This window comes from Megascapheus bottae, chromosome 2 (assembly GCF_031878675.1).
Source record: "Megascapheus bottae isolate mThoBot1 chromosome 2, mThoBot2.hap1, whole genome shotgun sequence".
In the NCBI taxonomy this organism is placed as follows: Eukaryota; Metazoa; Chordata; class Mammalia; order Rodentia; family Geomyidae; genus Megascapheus; species Megascapheus bottae.
The window spans coordinates 72,141,884-72,161,862 of NC_143510.1; the positions used below are offsets into that span (position 1 = coordinate 72,141,884).

General features: G+C 34.5%; 1 pseudogene; it reads right to left on the reverse strand.

Annotated features, from left to right (window-relative positions):
* Positions 1-4,524: 4,524 nt before the first annotated feature.
* Positions 4,525-14,618, reverse strand: LOC150067315 (protein disulfide-isomerase A6 pseudogene; annotated as a pseudogene).
* Between the last annotated feature and the right edge of the window lie 5,361 nt (positions 14,619-19,979).

The window sequence follows — 19,979 nt, forward strand, 5'->3', positions numbered from 1 at the left end:
ATTTGTATAAGTCAAACGTAGAATGTGGTTTAAAAAAAAGTCCAGTGTTTTTAGTGTCTGAGGTTGCAGGCCACAAAGGAGGAATGAGTCTTTGGGGAATACTTGACTCTTTTGAGTTGCAGCAAACACGTGATGAGTTAAGAGTCATTTGACAAATCTTTTGTCATATGATATCACTTTGTGTCATGACAAAATAATTATCATTGAACACTAGCTTTATCCTTGAGCATTAATCATTAAAGAGGCCATTCTTCTAGATCTTCACTTCCTAGCCGCATTAGAAAAAAATAAAATATTACAGATATATAATGGGTTAATCAGAACACTTGAAGTCTTATTAAGACATCGGGAAGGACAAGAAGAATTAAGTTAATCATAAAAGGTAGCTTCTTGTTGAAGGCAGTTTCTCTCCTCTACTTCCCTTATATGTGAGTCTAAGTTTTTCTACAACCCAATCCATATTGATCTATATCCATTAGTCCAGAGGATAAAAACACACTCTTATTCAGTGCATGAGAATAATAACCAGCATTGATAAAAACATTTCTTCGTGAAAATATATTTTGTTAAAAGGTTAGTGAACAATATTTTAGTCTATCCATTACTAAGTATTTTTTCTGAAAAATCTCTGTGCTAAGCATTCTTTTTATTTAATTGTTACAAAAGTATTCCACTCAAATACGCACATACATGTGTATACACACAATATTATTTGTACTATGATGTTAAAAAATTGTGTTTATACCAGATGTTAGTGGCTCATGACCATAATCCTAGTTACTCAGGCAGCTGAAATTTGAGAATCATGGTTCCAAGCCAGCATGGGCAAGAAAGCACATGAAACACTTTTCTCCAATCAACTGACAAAAGGCATAAAATGTGGCTGCAGCTCAAGTAACAAAGCACGAGTATGTGGCAAAAAAAAATTCTCAGGAACAGTGAGTACTCAAGCTGAAGGATCAGAACCAGCATTCACACACACAACATACACACAAACACACACGAACACACACACACACACACACACACACACACACACACACACACACACACCATGCCAACAAGAACTTTTACATATGTTGCAAATTAACTGTTAATATTCCTTTTCTACAGAAGATGTTTTAAATTATGGGTTTTTAGAGGGGATTTAATATAAAGATAATTATGAGACTGTGCAATTCTGTCAACTCCCTCTGTGAATATTGTTGGTTTTGATGAATTGGTCCCCCTTCCGCAAGTGATAATATGTTCAAACAGCTGTCAAACATTTCAACTAAAAAGTAGTAGGTTAATCCTAGTCTCTGAGGATGTATCATATTACTTTGAGTTGCTACCACATCATAAAGAATGTTTTGGTATGATTAAAGACAGATATAGGAGAAAAACCGAATGCTGTTTTTGGGCTCCCATTTTTTGTTGGACTATAAGCCTACAATAGAAAGAATCAGTCTATCTTCTATCTAACTGTCATCTATCATCTATTATATCTCTCTTTCATTGAAAAGATAAAGAAATTGGTAGTTCCTTAAAAAGAGAAAAGATCTGTAATCCATAATTCTTCAAAATGAAAAACAACTGGTTTTTAATTCCAGTTTTTATGCTGCAAAAATAGATTATATGTATTCATTAAATTTTATCATCATCTATGTAAGCAATATATTTAATTATCTGTAACTTTAGGATGGAACCTCAAGCTTAAGAAATAAATTTGCCAGTGTCCCTATCATATATCTATACATTAACCTCTCCTCCTCATCATCTAGCTCTCATCTCTCCTGTTTCTTTCTCTATCTTACCTGATCATCCATTTTAAATTTGAATCATAACTTATCTGTGTCAGGGGACTCAAGAACACAAAATGAAATCAGAATTCATAACCTTAAACCATCCACTACTTATGCAAAGGAAATTCAAAACATGAAGCATGCTCAAGAATGTGAATTGTAAAAGAACATAGTAATCTTGAATATTTACCTAATGATAAATATCAAGTAGATGTACAATTTAGAGATTTTATATAGATAATTAAAATGAATCCACTTACTTAAACCAAGGACACAAGATGTAAAGACTGGAAATTAAGATAGAACATTTAAGGAAGCTTGCTTTAGACATAATTGAGAAGTTGTACTAGCTGTCCTTGCCAATAATCACTACTATGCATATATATATATAAATAATAATGTTTAATATTAATTCTAAATTTGCCAGGACTTTTACCAACCATTCAAATACTTTGATGAATCTTTGCTGAAGGTTTTGAGACTTTGAAGAAGACATAAAATGATCCTTGACTTATGACCTTGAATGACTTTGAATATGCAAAATAACCAGACTTTCCCCCCTTGTGGTGTAGAAAATTCAAGAATCTAATGGAACTCATATGGATTTCACCTTTAATTATTTAGAAAAGAAATTTTCTAATGCCTGGTGTCTCAGCCAATGCTATGAATATGTACTTTGTCTCCATTTGAGGGATAGTAGGAAAAAATATCAATGGTAGAGATCCTGCTCGTACCAAAGAAGTTCTTCAAGATTGGAAAAAAGGCACAGAGCAAAATCTTCTGGAATATAAAAATGACGGTGATGATGATGAAAGCAAAGGAGAAGTTGGAGAAGGAGGAGCAGTTCAACCTCTCAGGACCAAGCTCATGAATTCCCTTTGGAAATGTTTTCCTGACTTTCTTCTCCCTTTCCTACTTGGAGCATAATTTCAGGAGACCCACTTGGCTGATCATACCAGTATAGATGATAGCTTATGAAAGAGTAAAGAACCACTTCTTTATACTACAAAGTCCCCTGGTGGGCAGAGAAATGAATAATGTATTTAAAATTTTTAATCCAAATTTTAATAGACTTGATTATAAAAATTACATTATTTGTGTTTTTATTTCAGGTAGTAGTTTTCTTTTCTCTCAGCATCCAAGACACACAGCATTCTAATATTTAAAATGAAATAAAAATCCTGCTTAACAAAACTCAGAAAGAAATAGGTTCCTTGACAACCTCTAGGGAAAATTTGTCTTAACTAACATATGTAATATTGACTTATTACAGGGAGGGTTCAGTGAACTTTAAAAAAACTGTAATTTATTATCAGGGTAATGAATAGAGGGGTTACAGTTACATTCATCAGGTAGTGGGTGCATTTCTTCTTGAATATTGATACCCCTTCTCATGTTTTTTCCCTCCACACTCTCCCAATAATCTTGTTTTTCCCCTTCCCTTTCCTATTCAAATAAATGAATGATTTTCAAGTTATACCAAGAATCTAATAATTGTATAAATTATGCTACTCAGATTTTAAAGAATAAAGATAGTTAAGTTATCTTAAAGTGACCACAATATTTTTTATAACATACCCTGGAACAACAACAAAAGCAAAAACAAGAAAAACAGCAGCAACAACAACAACAAAGTCTGGTGCCTGTCAGATAAATTAAGCATTGTTATCAGTGTAATGATGACTCAGTTCTATCTACAACATGTATCCCAACACATATCTCCAACTCAAAGTTTTAAAGAAGTAAATTCAAATATGTTATTGGATTATTTGGTGTGGGTAGAATCATTAGCCTGACAATTATTGATGTGGTGTGATCAAATCACAAAAAAAACCTGTGGATAATATTTATTTCTTTGGCTTTGCTTAATCACCCCATATGTCAAGTTCTTACAACTTAGATTAAACAGACAGTAAACAGAAGAATGCTACGGCTGGGTGAACACTTCAGCACTTTGCAGTCATTGTTTAGTAATGGTTCTCTTCTCCTGTGAGTGACCTCAAGACGCAGAGAAATAAAGATGGCAGCAGGAGAGAGGATACTGTTAACTGAGCATCAGAGGAGACAGGCAGGGTGCAAAATGGAAGATGGGGAAATCTCACATAGCTGCAGGCTTGATGAGCCCTGGGCAAGCAGATTTTCCCTGAATCCTAAAGACAGTGCAACAGATGAGGTGTGTTGTTTAGATTCCAATGATGGACAGAAAACATAATTGTATTGCAAAGCCTTTTCTTACAAGTGAATTTACTAGCTGAAAACTTGCTATATACACTGATGATCCCAGTGAAAATTTATTCAGTGATTTCTAACAATCAAATGGTCAAGTTGGCTACTTTCTTTTGTTTTTACATTTATTGGCATTGTCCAAAATTACGTTTTATTCTTTAATGGGAAAAGCCATTAATATTCAAATGAAGGAATCTCACTTTAAAAAAAACCTATACATAAGATATAGCCTCCAAGAACATCCAAGCAGCAGTCAGAGGGAAACATTTCCACAGACTAAGTTTTCTTCGAAATATTATGCATAATATCCAATCACTGGTTCCAACAATTCACAGAATTTTTCAGTGTTTTCTTGAGATGCAAAAGCTCACTATTGCAGTGTTTTCAAAATGACCTGTCAAGAGCTACTTCTTGGTAGAAAGGCCACTGGTAGATTCATCTGATTATAAAGAATGTTCTTCACTGCTGGGAAACTCTGCTGGCTCCCAAGAAAAGAAGCTTGAAGCCGGGGTTCTCACAACTCGTATTTCTCCAAGTCATCAAGCTCCACATCGCTGGGGTCAATGTCATCCTCCACAGAAAGCTCACTGTCCCTGCTCTCCTAGCTCTCTCTGACAGAGATAGCAGGAAAGGCCCTGCCTCCCACAGGCGCTGGGGAGCCACCCCTGAAAGACAGCTCCCTGAGAAACTCATTAATGCCTTGCTCACTGAAAGAACCTTTAAGAAGGGCAAACTTCATCTTGCATTCATTTATGGCTGCTGTGGTGGGGTATCTGAATCCTCCGATCCCCAGTGTGTTCTCAAGCTCATACTGGGCTCCAGCTTCTGTCCATCCCCATCCCCAGATCTTCTTCTTGTATTTGTCTGTCAATTTCAGAAGAACTTCCAAGTAAGAATTTCTGCCTGAAGCCCCAGTATGGAGGATGTAAGGAAAGACGGCCACCACGCACAGCTGGTGACCCTCCATGTCTTCTTGGCCACATCCTCCTTGATTAATTTCCAGCCTCTCAGGATGGGGTGCGTTATGCGACAACAGATTCAGTGCCCGGGACACTATGTCTGATCTTGTTGTAACCCACAGGGGACTCGCCTTTCTGAAATATCTTGATTGTAGGAAATCCCTGAACACCATAATGACCGCCCAGGGACTGGTATTTATCTGCATCAACTGCACCCACTTTTTTTTTTTTTACAACTTCTTTTAATTCAGTTGCTGTTTTCTTCCATTCTGGAGTTAATCTTTGGCAGTGACCACACCAGGGAGCATAGAATTCTACAAGCCACAAACCATTACTCTGAATAACTTCCCTGTTGAAATTTGATGGAGTTAATTCGATGACATCATAACTGGAAGAGGAGAGACCATTTACTCCCAGGATCAAAGTATAGCTCACCAGACCAAGCCCCAGGCCAAGCCAGGCCAAGCATGCTACTTGGTCCGCCGCACCGTGCCACGTCTCCGTCCCCGGCTACTTGTTTGTTTTTTTTTAAGTTTCAGAATATTAACTCAAATCTTCAAACTCATTAGTTCAGAGAGAAAACAGTATTTAGAATAATTTGTTTTCTAGACATATTGAAACAAATACAATTACATGATTGGATAATGACCCCAGAAATTAATTTTCTCATAATTTTCAATGCCAGAAGTCTGAAATCAAGGTGTCTCTAAAACATCAGAGGAAGGATTTTTCTAGTCCTTGCCTTCTAGAGCTAGTATCCTTGGGTTTTCCTTGGTGGGAAGTTAATCATTTTCTGTTTGTGTAATCATAGTTTCTTCCCTCCAGGTAAACCTGTGTGTCTAAATTTCCCCTTCTGATACAGACACCTGTCATATTGGAGTAGCGCCATTCTGATGCCCTCATTTTAATGTGGCTGCATCTGTGAAAGCATTCTTTCCAAATTAGTCCATGCTCTGAGATATCAGAAGACTATATATGAAGACAAAAAGAAGACCATCCACATCATGACAGATTACTCCTTTTTCTCTTAAATTTTTTGCAATTACAATATCAAGATTTCTATTATAATCTTTTTTATTGAAGGTAATAATAAAATTAAACTGTAACATCTGCAATAAAGTTCACGGGTGATTATGTAAACCTATAATTAAAATGTTAATCTCTAAAAAGAGTTCTGAAATTGTATGTTTGCAAATTATATATGTGTATGTCTATTCTTATTTATGTAACGATTAGAGAAAATAAATGAAGTTTTTCCGTTGCTTGGACATACTTATTCTATACAATTTCCATGCATTATAAATTTAACATTTCTTATTTTATTTAATTTAAATACTTCAAAATGAGAGATTAAAATATGTACATTAATTCTATAAAATATGACATTTCAAAGCATATATATTATATACATATACACACATATATCTATGTGTATATATACATGTATATATCTGTTTGTATATATAATATATAAACACTGATGAATTAATAAGGATGGCTAATTAACATATAGAGTTTTTCAAAGACCAACAAACTCTTAGCTATATCACAGTCTTCTATTTGTTTTCTTCCTATATAATACAAATTTGTACCCATGGATCAGTCCCCTGAGCAACACATTATTCACCAACAAAGCCTTCAATCCCATCATAGACAACACTAACTTTTAAACTAACATGCCAAGAAAATCTAAGCTCAAATAGAGGTATCTTTAACAGACTTTTTCATATTTTATGCAATTAAAAATATGAAATACGTTCATTGTGACTTCAAACTCATACAGTACAAAATAGTTTAATGAAAAATGAATACGTCAACAGTCTACCATTCTTGTGAATCTGGACTTAATGATGGAAGAACAGTGCAATAATCCTGACAGTACTGCCACTCACCTCTAGGACAAAATTCCTTTTTTTTTTTGTGGTCATGGGGCTTAAACTCTGCCTGGGCACTCTCCCTGGACCCTTCAGCTCAAGGCTGCTGCCTTACCCTTGAGCCAATCCCCACTTCCCATTTTCTCGGGGTTAATTGGAGATAAGAGACTCAGGACCTTTTGTGCCTGGGCTGGCTTTGAACCTTGATCCTCAGATCTCAGCTTCCTGAGCAAGTAGGATTACGGGCTTGAGCCACAGTGCCCAGCTCTAGTACAAAATTCTAATTTTGTTGTTCTCTCATGTAGCTGTCTATGTCTCTAATGATTTTTTGAGATAACTTTGCCTCATTTGTATGAAATTCAAATCCACAAATATAAATCTTGAAATAAGATTTTCCATGTGAATGAATTTACTGTGTAAATCTCTCATTGACAACCTGGTATTGCCAAATGTAGATCATGTGACTCAATTCCATCTGTACTCATAAGCATGAAGAAATATTTCTGTATATATCCAACAAAAATGCTTGACTTATTTCAACAAACCAAGGGAACTACAACATTGATCATTTGTAGGTTTTTAACAATCCAGTTTTGTTTATAGTTCACCTATGTTAGATGATGTATCTGAGTATTGCTAATGAATGTATAGTGTCCTCTCATGCTTTTTCTTGTTTAATATGTAAACAAAAATATGACAGCAATTAAGAAAATATGATATATATTTAGAATAATAAATTACATTTTGAATTAGTACTAGTTACTGGTAATGTAAAATTAATTAAAAACATGAACATATTGTTGGAACAGTTATAAATTTCTAGATGATATAGCAAGAAAAATCAGAATCAAATTGTCTGATTACTCTAATGAGGCAATAGGCACCTAAAGAATATTTCTCTTTTCTTTGAAATTATATTGCCTATGTAGTTTGGTATTGGAATTATGGGAATGGCATTTTTACCCTTGAGTTAAATATATCAAAAGACCTCCTATTTACATTTGCAAAATAAATTTTCTTAATCCTCAGCTACCTTGAAATACTAAACTACATACATATACATATATGCACATATATATGAAGCAATATATGTGGATACATAAATCATGGTAAAATATATATACATAATATCTAGCAATACATATATAGTTAATAATATAGTATATATTATATTTCATCTATAGTTTTTCTGATTTTAGAATACTAACTCTAAACCGTGACATTTTACGGAAGTATCAGATGCAATATATCTAAAATAAAAAAAAAATGCCTCAACATGTAAAGCTTGAGGCACAATTTCAAAATAATACTTACCATCTAAGAAGGATGTACCAGCAGCTGAGAAGCTGTCAAGGGGAAAAACGCCAGAAGGGTTAATAAATCATATTGTTTTATGTGATGATTAGAATTGCAGTTATATACAAAGTGGGTTGCTCTTAGCCAAATGACTTGGATTCCCTGAGCTTTGGTAGTAGAGTATGGTGTATTTTTCAGTGTGTACTGTGAAGTATCCAAAAGCTTGAAATAGATAAACAATATTTAAAAGTCCTAAGATTGTATTACATCCTGAAAAGTTGCTCTGACATTCTGTTAGATACCAGTCATACATAAACAGTGCTGAGAGGAATAGGAAAAATAGCAATGACAAAGACACTAATGAGAAAAACTAGAGGATAATTCAGAAATCCAGAATGTACATTTAATCATATAAATCCTAAAAATAAAATTTTTGAAATTTAAATCTCCATGTAGCTTATAAGAAAAGACAATTGCTGAAGTATGTTATTAAAACAAGGGAAAAAATTTAAAATTGGAGTTTATACATTTTTAAACTTTTTAAATTAAACTTGTTTCTGCTAAACCTAAATATCGAATGTACTTTCACTGATGTGTACAAGGACACATGATGTTTTCTTTTTTCACTATTTGTGACTCTAAGATAATAAGTTGTACAGCAATCATTAAAAAAATCTCTTAGTTGCCAGTCTCCACGTAGTTGCTTAGAAAATCTCTGAGGGTGCAAGCATTGAGTTAGCTGTGATATATTACATTAAATTTAGTCATTTTCCTAAGATCACACAAGTAAAACATCTATTTATTAACTAAGTTTCTTAAGCATAAAAGCAAACCATATTTACAAAATAATAGGGATGTTTTTGTTTGTTTTGTTTTGTTTTGTTTTGCCAGTCCTGGGCTTGAGCTCAGGGCCTGAGCACTGTCCTTGGACTTTCTCAAGGCTAGAGCTCTACCACTTGAACCTCAGCACCATTTCCGGCTTTTTTCTATGTCTGTGGTACCGAGGAATTGAACCCGGGTCTCCATGCATGCTAGGCAAGCACGCTACCACCAGGCCAAACTCCTAAAATAATAGTTCTTAAAGAAAATGTCTATGAGCAATGAGATATTGTTATAAATGAGAGTTCTTATATTAATTTACTGGAACAAGTTTATGTTGTATTACTGAAATTAATAGCTTAATCATAAGCATGGATTTTGGAAAGCATGCTGAAGAAGAGGAATTAATCATCTATAATTTCATATCCAAGACATAGTCAACATTAATATTTGATTTTATACATCTAATTCTTTTCCCAAACAAAACAAAATAGCACTTAGCAATATGAGCAATGAAACTTTCCAGTAATTCTACTGGGAAATCAAACAGAGTAGTATTTGTGCTGGCTATATGTGGTGTTAAATTTTTCTCTCTGTGTATATGTCTGTATATAAAGTTTTAATATTGTATTAAATGCAACTATATCTATACCTACTACCATGTAATTATGAAAATACACTCACTTTTTGTCTTGGCATTGGATTTTAAATGTATGTCAATATTAATTCAAATATATTGTCACTTAATTACTACAAACTTGTAAGACAATCAAAACCAATATAAATATGTATATGTATGTAGATTTGGTTAATATATCATTCTGTACTTTAAAAGAAATTTTGATTATTGTATAGTTGAATTATAACAAGACTAAAGTGACAGTGCTTTTGCAAGCAAACAGGGGGAAAGTCCTTAAGGAGACTTTATGTCAGGTTCAATTTGCAATGATAGATTTTATCATTAAGAAAATAAAATTATATCACTAAGAAGCCAAGCACTTGCTCAGCAGAAGGCACATTTGAGAGGTTTGGATCTGATTATAAAAAGAACAGTAAGTCTTAGAGGAATGATTTCAAAGTAGCTTTTCCAAGATTGATGATAACTACAGCAAAAGTTATGTTCACAAATCAAAAGATAGGACATTTGAAATACAGGAATTATTCCAACATTTTAGCAAATTTATTTTGGTGAACTTGATTGTGGGTGTACTTATATTAAAGAGACTTAAAATAATATTATTTAGGGAATAGATGCTAAATGCCATAATAAAGTCCCTGGCAAAGGTAACACAATCACTTCTACCTATCTACCAGTTGTGGAATTATCCTCATGTTGAGATTAGTATATCTGGTTTCTTTTTTTGTTTGTTTGTATTCCAATGTGGTGACTTTAAAAATATTCCATGAGAACTTCAATGGCTGTTTTCCTACTATTTCTAATTGTATCTTCAGAAATGTCATGTTTTATGTGGTTCAACCAAAATTTCTAAAATAAATTGCCTTTCACTGTTTTTGAGATTAATTATGGTAGTGTTTCTTTGTTAAATCCTAGGTGATTGGAAAATAAATCACATGAGCCATAAACATCCTTTGAACCACAAACATGGCAAATTGACATTACAGTGTGAATTTTTCATCTTGACAGTTTATTGTAGGAACCAAGTAGCCCCAGACTTTCATTAAGAAAGAAGGATAAATCTGGGCAAACAGCAAGAATAAAACAAAGTACTTATTTATTGCTGCAAAAGAATCCAGCTGTGGATCGATGTCAAGTGAGACCTATGACAATTGCTACCCAATGGACTGAAAACATTAACTAGAAAACTTAAACATTTTATTCTTTATGGAGAGCAAAGAAAAGAGGATTTACTTAATTGAATAAGTATACCTTAGTGTTTTCTCAGGGTAAAATTGCAACACATAAAAATACAGGAAAAAGGGCCAGGAGTTTGGCCTAGTGGTAAGAGTACTCGCCTAGCATGCACGAAGACCCCAGTTCGATTCCTTGGTACAACGTACATAGAAAAAAAAAGGCAGAAATGGTGCTGAGGCTCAAGTGGTAGAACTCTAGCCTTGAGAAAGTCCAAGGACAGTGCTCAGGCCCTTAGCTCAAGCCCAGGTATGGCAAAAACAAAAGCAAAACCAGGAAAAAATTTTAGTCTTTTCAGGCAGCAGATAAGAAAAACATGATATTAAGTGTCATTTGCATGTAGCATAATGTTGGGGATAGGATTAAAAAGTTTAAATTTATCAAAATATGAAGTCCCAATATCACCATTCAAGATACTATATATTGCCATAAAAATGTTAAGATGAGGGTCAGGAGCCTGGCCTAGTGGTAGAGTGCTTTCCTAGCATGCATGAAGCCCTGGGGTAGATTCCTCAGTACCACATACATAGAAAAAATAGGAAGTGGTGCTGCGGCTAAAGTGGTAGAGCATTGGTGTTTAGAAGGCTCAAGCCCTGAGTTCAAGTCCCAGGACGGGCAAAAGAAAAATGTTACATGAGAAATTTTATTCTGCCATGATGTATACCAGTAGTCAAAGAAGTCAACTATCTCCTGCTATTACAGAATAAAATTTTAGTCAAGGCAAATTTATGAAAAAGAAAATCCTGATTTGGGATGGAGAATTAGACTCTGTGTGCCGTGGTCTAACATATCTTCGAAACAGTAAGTTAGGTACTTATTAAAACCAATATAAGAAAAGTTAAGGATATATGCTAAACCAGAGACTAAGATTATGGTCTTCTCCCTGTAAGAAAAAGTGCATTAGAAGGGCTACAATTCATGCCAGTGAGAAATTCGAATATAGAGAAATTTAGAACTTTGCTTTTGGTCTATTAGAAATGTGTCAGGGTCAAAAGTGAACTAAGATTATCTGCCTCCAATGATGGCTTATGGATCCTAACCAGCCATCCAGATTGGTATATCTAGAGTTCTTAAAGAACTTTTCTGTTTAGGATCTCATTTCCCTTTTACAGTCATCATACTTAGTCTCTGGAGTAATAGCTGTTTGTATAATAGACAGACACACTAAAAATATGTCTGATTTTAAGAAGTAATTTTAGGAATGATTAGCTACAAAGTTTATGATATAATCAGCTGAGGCTTATATTGTGATTGCTTTCTGCTCAATCTAGCTTTTCTTTTTTGCCTAAGAGAAGTTTTCCCTAAGAAAAACTCCACTAAACTTTCTGCAGGCAAATTTCTGTCTGACAGTCTCTTAGGGACCAAGAATTCCAATAGTAATTTCCAATGTCAAGGCTATCAATATTCCCTTGTGCTGATTGTTTCTTCTGTTGGACATTGTTTTGTGAATAAAGAATGATTGTTAAAAATATGAATTATATGTACCCAACTTTGATATCCTGCTTTTTATTTCTAGGGATTCAAACCTATAGATTCTTATTTCTGTGAATCTGTTATGCTATTTTAAATTATGAACTCATATCATAAAATGTTATTGTGAGAAATGTTTGTGAAATAGATTGAAAGCAAGTTCGTTCAGAGAATGGTTGCGAGTGTTTCTCCCAGATACCTTTGGGAGATTCATTCCAACCCAGGAACTTGTTAAAGTGTGGTATTGCCCTGAGCTCTTCAAGATCACGTACCATCACAATACAATTCACCACCAGTAACAAAAGACATGGGCTCTTGCTTCAGAAGACTATTTTTCTCTCTTTATTTGGCACTAAGATTCAGGACAGAAATATCCACTTGTAAAACCCCCAAATGAGTGTATATTTATGAAAATTTCATAGTTCTACTCTCAAGTCAGGTAGACTTGGTATCGTGGTGGAATTATTTAGATATCTTACTTTAAGCTACCACTGATATTTTTCTCATCCTCTGAGCTCTTGAAATTTTTTATGCATATAGACATTTATATGCAGACATATGATATCTAGCACAATCTATCACTTCTTATTGTGCTATAAACAGTAAAATTAAAAATCATGAGGATTGGCAGTTGACCTCATGGTGAAAGTTGGGGTCAGAGTCCTACTTACAACTTTCCACTGTATCCATTCATTAGTTTTATCACCGAGTGTTGTTTTCTTATTTTAATTTTTTATTTTGCTCATTGATACATTTAAATGTTTTAACATTTTCAGTACTATAAGCATTTCTTCCAACCGGATACAGTCATTATTTCACAGTATAAAATCACCACATGGCTTTGTTTTTTTTAGGATGTTGTTCTTTCCAATCTCAGCCCTGTATGAAATAAAGCCTTAAAAGTAGAGATGCTAAAGCTTTATTTTTGCTAAAACTTTGTTTTTAAATTTAATAAAAGCTTTCTAAATGACAAACAAAGAATTGGAATAGAAAAAATTAAATGATTAATTTATTAGAATAAAAGGAGACTTATTCTGCATGCTTTAGGTGGAGGTTGCAAGTGCATTAGAGGGAAACAGCTTGTGGGATATAAGCAGAAGCTCTGTTCCTTATGTTTTCTGCTGTGAACTTAATGATATGTGCAAAGGAATTTGAGCGAATCACAAAACTCAAGAATCAAAAATCAAAGATTGTTTTTTTTCTTTATCCTTTCTGAAAAATGTGGTTCAATATATCTTTTCAGGATTTCATGCTAGTCCAATGTCTCTTTGCTGCTCCTAGGAAGAGGGGAAACACAGGCAGTTTTCTTGTAGTCAAGACCCCTACAGTCAAAGTAGGCTGGAGTCCTAGAACAACAAGCCAGAAAAACAGGATTTCCTTTTGCATATGACAAGAAGGCACTTGGCTGAGAAATTGAAAGCCTGCAGATGTTGATGGGGGTCTTTGGTCAGGATGAGAGAAGCATGTCAAGAAACCAAGTGGGAATACAGAAACCTCAACAGATTCCACTGTGGTTAGTATATGAGATAGGGTTGTACTTTACAATCGATACCAGTTAAAGGACAAAGGAATGTAGAACTCCAGATGTCTTACCATCTGATCTTATTGTACAGCATAAACTCAGAATTAAACCAATCCAGGAAGGGAGGAAGAAGGTCAGGGAGAGAAAGCTTTGTTTAAACAAAACCAAACCCTGAAGTACTTGAGAATACTTCTGAGCAATTGAAAATACTTCACATTAGGTCAGTTGACACTTGATGCTTTAAGCAGAATTGGTTCCTGCAAACATATATCAAATCAGTAATGTACCAGACTTTGTTCATTTTATATTTAGAAACAGAATATGTATCTACCGAGTTGGAGAAAAGAAAGTACCATCTTCTGTGTGGAAACACGGGTCAATTATGATTGAATAAAAACGGAGGATGGAAACTTGGGATTTCATAACAGGGCAAGAACTGGAGATGATTATGAGAACAGGACCCTAGTATATCAAGGGTGTGGGGAGGAATCTGCTTTAAAAAAAAAATCTAAGAAGAGGAAGAAGCTTGGGTTCTTCCTATTCCCTGCAAATGCATAACCACCCTGACCTAAAGAGCTTCTGCTAAGATTTACCTCTTAATGATCCAGTGTCTCCAGCAACACCATACTGGAACCAACCATCCCTTGAAGCCACTCTGCAAGCTGTGCCAGACCCAAACTCTAGCACTCTTCTAGGAAACACCTTGTTTGTTGTTCCCAGGGAGGGAACCCTTTGTCTCCCTCTCTCCTGTGTCTTGGATAATCTGAGCTCTTTACTGATTGCTATTACCTTTATCATTTCTCCGGTAGCAAATTCAGTGTCAAAGATCTATTTTTTTTCCATTTCATTCTACCATCATTCAACTCCAAAACCAATTCCTTTGATTATACCTACTTTCTATTGCTAATAGTACTCTCCCCAACCCTCACTTTTAGATCTTCAATGCATTGCTGCCTGGAAGACAAGTCCATAACTTTGTTTCCCCATTTTTTATTGTAATTAATAGAAGGGTTACATTATATTCACCAGATAGAAGATGCATTACTTCACACACATTGATAACACTGTTCATGTTTTTGTCCCCATTCCCCTCCCCTCACCCTTCCCCTCATCTTGTCCCCCCTTCCTATTTCAAATAAACAAATAAATGTATATACAATGTACCAGATAACAAGGTAAGAGACTATAACAATATGAGAATAACCAAGGGACAACAAAAGAGATGAGAAAAACAATCACACATTATATAGCTACCGAAAATAGTCACCTTTCTCCTGCAGGACTCATATAGATCCAAACATCTTTTGTCTGAAAATTTGCTGTTTTTTGTCTCATCTCTCCTTACCTTACATATACACTTTCCTTTTCATCCAGTTTAACTTGGTATTGCTGAATGTTGCAAAGTCACTCCCCACAGGCAATGTTACCTTCCCTGTTTTCTATCATATTTATGTGCAATGATGACTAAACCAGGACCACAATTCAATCTAATTCTTTATATAATGTAAATCAGCATCTTTACACGTGTGTCAGGCTATGGAAAATTTTCCTCCAAACTATCAGTGCAGGACTTTTTTTTTTCTTAAAATGAACTACTCACCATTTCACTGTATTAGAGGACTAGTTTATGTGAGATATTCCTGTGTCAAATTTCATACCATCTTCCTTCTTTTCCTTTAAAAAATACTTGAATTCTTGGCATTATTTAGTGTAGGAAATTATTTACACTGCTTCTTACTTATGTCTCCCAATTAGGATGAATGTTTTCATGAAGGTGAGAACTTTTTGTTTTTTCCACTAATGGATTTACACAGCCAGTGCACATAGCATTGTTCAATAAACATTTGTTAAATTACACTCGGAATCAATCTCATATAAGAGGTTCAATATCTGTCAATCAAAAACCAGTAAGAAGTCTGCTTTTCCATTTTTATTACTGCTTTTAGAAATTGACTCTTTGCAAATAATATCATAGATTTGTTAATCAATTAAAAGTTGTTGAGAATATATCTCAAACTTTTGTTTTTCATGTTTAAAATAGGGTTTTTGTTGGTTTTGTTTGGTGCTGGGGATTGATCTCAGGACCTGGGTACTTTCCTTGAAGTTTTGTGTGTGAGGCTAGCATTTTAACAGTTGAGCCACAGCTTCACCATTGGACTTTTGGTATTTACTTGTAAGGAAGAGTCTCCAGAACTTTCCTTCCTAGGCTAACTTTGACTAGTGATCCTCAAATCTCAGCCTCCTGAGAAGCTAGGATTACAAGTGTGAGCCACTTGAGCTTGGCTGACATATAAATTTAAATAACATGATTCTTCAGGTTACTAAAGATAATATTGTCTATCATGAACTGTAGAATTGCTTTGTTTTAGAAATGTTGATTGTGTATCTTTAAAAGTGAACCAATATGCTAATATATTGAACTGAAACTCTTCTGTAAGACAACGATAATAATAAAAAGTGAAAAATAAGATGTGTCAAATGTTTCCCCATAATTTATTTAAAATCATTTGTATGTCATTGGCTGCATATCTTTATTTTAAAAATGCCTATTAATCTGGGCTTTAGTAATTCATAGTTCTATTATGGTTGCTTTTGTCATCTCGTGTATTTATGTTGAATTTCATATTGTCATTGTGGTGATTTTATGCCTATTTCTGTGCTTAAAACTATGAAGGATTTATGTATTAAACCATATATACACTTAAGTATGAACTACTGAATCCTAAAAATATTATAAGAAATATTGTTTGATAAACTAGAACCAACTGAGAACACTATATCTTATTGCATGCATGTCGCAACTGATATATTAAATTGTTTGTTACTAGTTCTTTATTTTCTTTAAATGCCAGCCAAGACTCATTATTTGAGAAGCATGCTTTCATAGATAATTTATGTTAAATATGACCACATGACCTGCTCCAGCCAATGGAAAAGTGACATGCAACACTTCTGAGTTGGCACTTTAATAGAATTGATATTCAACTTTGCTGCACAATTGTGATTTGCCCTAATTAGCCATTCTTACTACACCAGAATGGGAATACATAAATACAAGTCCTGTGATTCATATCGGCCCAATTTAGCCAAACTGAGCTTTTTTGACCCACGGACTGCTGAGATGAAGTAAATAATTGTTGAGCCACTGAAGTTCAGGAAGGTGGCACAATCACACACACACACACACACACACACACACACACAATTCATCTAGATATAATTCTCAGCTCATTCTTTGGCTTTATTAAGATTCTATGAGTACAATTTCTTCATAAAAAAATTAGGGGAAAATATATTGAATACATTTAAAATGCTAAGTGTAAAATTTACATTAGCTAAATGATATATGTAAATAATATATGCATTCAATTATATATTGCCTAAAATATTTACATGTCATTTAGTTATTTAATATGTTATTGTATATAAGCATTGTATATTTGAATAGATTTTTTAGGATAAGTTATAGGCTTTAATTAGTTGGCTAGTTATGTTGCTTCTTACTGAAGGAGTACCGTAGAACAACAACAAAAATCTTGTACTCTGCTTTTGCAGAAGATCTATAATAGTGATGCTTCCTAAAACTTTAAAACAATTTTTTTGACCAGATGTGGTGTTATACACCTCTAATTCTAGCATTCAGAAAGCTCAAGAAGGAGAATTGGGGTTTTGAAGGCAGCCTCTGATGACATAGTGAGGACCTGTCTCAAACAAAAAAACAGCAACAAAAAACAATCCATATCTGACTTGATTAACTGGTGTATTGTATATATATTTATTTGTTTATTTGAAATAGGGACAGGAAGGAGAAAAAAGATAATTGGGAAGGGGTGGGAGAAGGAAAGGGAGACAGAAACATGAGATGGGTTATCAATGTTCAAGAAGTAATGCACGTACTACTTGACGAATATAACTGTAACTCCTCTATACATTGCCCCAATAATAAAATAATCCACTATTTTTTTGAATTTTTATTGTAATCAATAGAAAGATTACAGTTATATTGGCCAGATAGAAGGTGCATTACTTCACACATTGATACCCTTTCTCATTTTTTTATCCCCATATCCCTCCCTCACCTTCCTCCCCTGTTCTTGTTTTCCCCATCTCCCTATCCTATTCCAAATAAACAAAAATAAATGGATATACAATATACCATATAACAAGGTAAGATACTGTAACAATATGAGAATAACCAAGGGACAATAAAAGATATGAGAAATAGCATAGTATATTAAGAAGCACAGTCAAACATTATATGGCTTTTGTTTTCATATCTTGGAAGTCCTTTCATTTAGCCTCATCCTATATGGCTTTATGTATCTAGGTTTTGCACTATTGTAATCCTTGGCTAGAGAGTTCAAGGTTTGTACTAATTATTACAATAAGGGAAACCATTGAGCCTATGCTCCTTTAGGTCTGGCTTACTTCACTTAATATTTTTTACAAGTCTTTCCATTTCCTTACAAATGGGGCAATGCCATTATTTCTGATGGCAGCATATAATTCCATTGTATATAAATACCACATCTTGTTGATCTACTCATCAACTGAGGGCCATCTGAGTTGGTTCCATATCTTTGCTATGGTAAATAGTGCTGCAATGAACATCGTTGTGCTAGTGGATTTAGTATGTCCTTGTTTCTGGACATTTGGGTAAATGCCAAGTAGTGGAATTGCTGGGTCATAGGGGAGCTCTATGTTTAGTCTTTTGAGGAACCACCATATTGCTTTCCATAGTGGTTGAACAAGTTTGCACTCTCACCAGCAGTATAGTAGTGATCGCTCTTGGCTACATCCCCACCAACATCTGTTGTTATTAGTTTTCTTGATCATGGCCATTGTAACTGGAGTGAAGTGGAATCTCAGAGTGGTTTTGATTTGCATTTCTTTTATCGCCAAAGATGTCGAGCATTTCTTCATGTGTCTGTAGGCCATTTTTATATCTTCTTCAGAGAAGTCTCTATTTTAAGTCTTTCACCCATCTTTTAATTGGATGGTTGTTTCTTTGAAGATTAGTTGTGGAATGATTCATTTTTTTTAGCTGTTGATATATTTTAGATATAAGGCTTTTGTCTGTTGTATGGTTAGTGAAGATATTCTCCCATTCTGTGAGCTTTCTAGTTAATTTGCTAGCTATGTCCTTTGCCATACAGAAGCTCTGCAGTTTAACGCAGTCCCATTTGTTCAAACTTTCTTTAATTTGTTGTGTTTCTGGGTCTTTATTAAGAAATTTTTGGCCAGTGCCAAGGAGACCTAGTGTATCTCAAATTGCTTCTTTTAAAGTTTTCAGTGTATCTGGTTTTACCTCAAAGTTTTTGATCCATTTCGAGTTAATCCTGGTGCAGGGTGATATAGTTTTCGGCAGGTGCTTAACCAGTTCTGCCAGCATTGCTTGTTGAAGAGGCTATCTTTTTTCCATTCTATTTTTTGGCTCCCTTATCAAAGATTAGGTGGCCATAGGTCTGTGGGTTGATTTCTGTGTCTTCAGTTCTATTTCATTGATCCTCAGGCCTGTTCTTGTTCCAGTACCAAGCTGTTTTGGTTACGATAGCTCTAGATTCTAAAGTTTGGTATTGAAATTCCTCCTACACTTTTCTTTCTGCTAAGAAGTGTTTTTGCTTATGGGGTCTTTTGTTATTCCATATGAAATTTTGGATTGTTTCTATTTCCTTAAAGAATGACATTGGGGCATTGATGGGTATTGCATGGAATTTGTACATAGCCCTTGGCAAGATTGCCATTTTCATGATGTTAATTCTTCCAATCCAGGAACATGGGAGATTTTTCCATTTCCTCAGTTCTGCTTTAATTTTTCAGGATTTTAAAGTTTTCATCGAAATGGTCCTTTACATTCTTAGCTAAGTTAATTCCTAGGTACTTTATTTTCTTTGAGGATATTGCAAAAGGAGTTGCTTTCCTGATTGCTGCCTTGTTCCTCTCATTGTTGGCATATAGGAAGGTGGTTAATTTTTGAGGGTTAATTTTATGCCCTGCTACTTTGTCAAAGTATTGAATCAGCTCAAGCAGTTTGAGGGTGGAGTCTATAGGGTTCTTTAAAAACAGAATCATGTCATCTGCAAGGAGGCTAAGTTTCACTTCCTCTTTCCCTGTTTGGATCCCCTTTATACTTGCTTCTTGCCTTATTGTTCTGGCTAG